The sequence below is a fragment of the Brachyhypopomus gauderio genome, unplaced genomic scaffold, assembly GCF_052324685.1.
Source record: "Brachyhypopomus gauderio isolate BG-103 unplaced genomic scaffold, BGAUD_0.2 sc65, whole genome shotgun sequence".
Classification (NCBI taxonomy): Eukaryota; Metazoa; Chordata; class Actinopteri; order Gymnotiformes; family Hypopomidae; genus Brachyhypopomus; species Brachyhypopomus gauderio.
In genome coordinates this window covers 238,556-241,836 of record NW_027506886.1, presented here as the reverse complement: position 1 = coordinate 241,836, position 3,281 = coordinate 238,556, and positions in this window count along the sequence as shown.

Here is a 3,281-nt window from a genome sequence, read left to right as displayed (position 1 = left end):
AATTAATGCTGTAGTGAATTTCTTCACACTAAAAGACATTTAGTCTGTTACTGACTGCTACTGAAAACACACTTTTTCTTGCTCGGTCACTCACAAACACACACACACACACACACACACACACACACAGTAAGACTGGCATTGCGTATGTGCCGTGAGTATCTACCCCCCTTGACTCAATTCACTTGAACAATGGTAAACTGTCTCTCCAAACCCAAACAGAAGAATCACACAAAACAACACGTACATTCGCGAGACTCCACTGTTTCTGTTTCTAGGGGAGTCACCCTCCTGTTTTTTCTTATCTGTCTTCCTCACTGAACACTTGCCAAGACAGCCGTGACACCAGGACCTCCACAGACCTCCTCTGTGTGCCTGCGAGGACTCAGTTCTTCTCCTCTTTCAGCCCTGTCTGGAGGTCTCGATCTGGTGGAGGTGGTGCGAGGAACACACGGCCCTTCACCGCAGAAACACCTGAGCAGATAAACTCAAAAACTAAAGCTTTTCAACCCCCGACACTGGAAAGTGTTTTTTAAAAATCTTTTCTGTTTTTTTCATCACCACTTTTCCTTGTATACATCCCCAATAGTCTTTCCTGTGGTAGTGCCTTGTGAATGACCCTGTGTATGGGTGTGTGTGTGTGTGTGTGTGGGCACATGTGTGTTTTTATTTGTGAAGGCAAGCAGGAGTGTGTACACATGTAAATGTGTGTGTGTGTGTGTGTGTGTGTGTGTGTGTGTGTGTGTGTGTGTGTGTGTGTGTGTGTGTGTGTGTGTGTGTGTGTCCGTGTGTCCATTCTTTCTGTCTAATCCCTCATTATCCATTCAGGTCTTTCATCACATTTATCTTCAACCCCTTCTCCCTGTTTTCCATGTTTGTCTTCCTCATGTCTTCCATCCTCTCTCTCATTCCCTCCACCAATCCCTCCATCCATCCCTCCATCCATCCCTCCATACAAACACCAAGCACACCAAGCAAGCAGTGAGGAAACCAGCACCACTCTTCACTGTTCACTGTTCACTCTTCACTCTTCACTCTTCACTTCCTGCACTGATCAATTTTAATTAATGGCCTATTTTAAAAAGTTGTTACACTATGAATATGTTGTAATGTGTTTGTATGTGTGTGTGTTAGTGATTCAGATTTTTTATGTAGAAGCATTCTTGTTGTATCTGCTCTGTCAGACTGCTAGATCAAAAATAAATCTTCATATTACCAGCAAGGTTTCCATATCACCTATAGAGAAAAAGCATCCCCACACCCAAACCTTGAGCCTTATTGTGTGTTGTCCTGAGCACTGGACCTTCTGGTTAGACCATTTAGGGAGCAAAGGTCAGCAAAGAGAAAGAGGTGAGGTCAGAGGTCACTGAGCCCCTCAGTGTTAGTGGGGAAACACCTTGTGATCTCTGCTTTCTTCCTGAATTATTTTTCAAACAAAACATACACACACTTGCATGCATGCACAACACACACACACACACACACACACACACACACACACACACACACACACACACACACACACACACAGAGCAGGGTTAAAAGCTGAAAGCTACCTACCTCTTTCCTGGTTCGAGAGACAGACAGGAATTAAGCCCCATCTGGACCTATATCCCACTGAAAACAAAAGTTTGGCCAAAGCTTTAGCATACACACACAAACACACACATACATACACACACGCACGCACATATATACACACGCATGTACACACACACACACACACACACACACACACACACACAGATATATAGTATATATATATATATATATATATATATATATATATATATATATATATATATATATATATATATATATATATATATATATATATATATATATATATATATAGTGTTGGGTAAGTTACTTTGAAAAAGTAATTAGTTACAGTAACAAGTTACCTTGTTTAAAATGTAATTGTAGTGTAACTTTTCTGATTACTTTTGAAAAGTAATGTAACTAATTACTTTTGGATTACTTTTTGATTACTTTACGGTTTAAATGAGTATTGACCCATGATCAACATTAAATTTTTGAGAACTGACTCAAAGTACTGTACTAAGAGTACTGTACTAAGCTGAGAGGGAATTGCTGACAGGCAATCACAGGAGGTCCGCAAGAAGAGATGCCTGCACCAGGCATGTAAGATTCTCAGACTCCTGTCATAGGGCCATACTCTTTTCTGCTCCTCCTCCAGGCTCTACCATTTTCAGTTTGCAGACTAACACAAGCAGGTTCAGAAACCACTTCTTTCCCACAGCGGTCACCTTATTGAACTCTTCCCAAAGACCATACTTTCCTTCCCCTCTATCCATATCTTACTATCCACACAACATCTGTACAGTGTTTCTCTTCAATCCACATCTGTATAGCCCTATCTACAGTGGTATAGGATAATCTGTATGTTATCTCTGTATGATTCCATCTGTATTTATCACATTTATTTATATCATATATTTTTCTTTGCCCTGTGCATTGCCATACATTACACACACATGCATTTCCCTAGGTAATTTATCTACTCTGCACATATATTAACCATCTTTACTTACACTAGCTGTAACTAACTGCATTGTATCTCTAAATACTGCATTCTATACAATCTGCACGTGTTGCACTTGATTAGATACCAAACTGCATTTCATTACTTCATACAAATTTAATTTAAATGTATTCCTTGTCGAACTAAAGGTCTAAGATAGGACCAATGATACCAATTGGGTAGGTTAGGTCGTGTCATAGACATCGACAAACGTTTTTCCTTCTTTTTAATATTCGGTCCAGGCAAAAAAAATCATTTAATGTCCCAGTTTTCACTAAGTTAGTTCAAACGACTATTTAGACTGTTTCTGCACACTTTAAATCCGTCTTTTTTTCTCGCTGTGTCCATTTTACGTTCGCCACCCCCCGTCAACAATTTACGTTCGCGTGTGACGGTGTTCTTGTTTTTTGTCAGACCTAGGTGGCAACCCTTCTGATCGGAAATAAACCTCCAAACTCCGAAATTTACACAAAGGCTTGGCATAATCACAAATAGTTGCCGATGGTGGCACATGGTTCACATTTATTGACAACACGAAAACAAAACAAATGCTCCTTAAATGTCCAGTGCTTGAAGGGGTCTGTCATTGCTGCTTGAGCTGAAACTGAACCGCGCGCTTGCTGCTCCACCACAGAAACAAGCGGGAAACAGCGATATATGGCGCAAAGCAATAAAAATATCATTAAATATTTCGCAAAGGTTTTTGTTTATATTTTAAAAATGTAACTAAAATTGT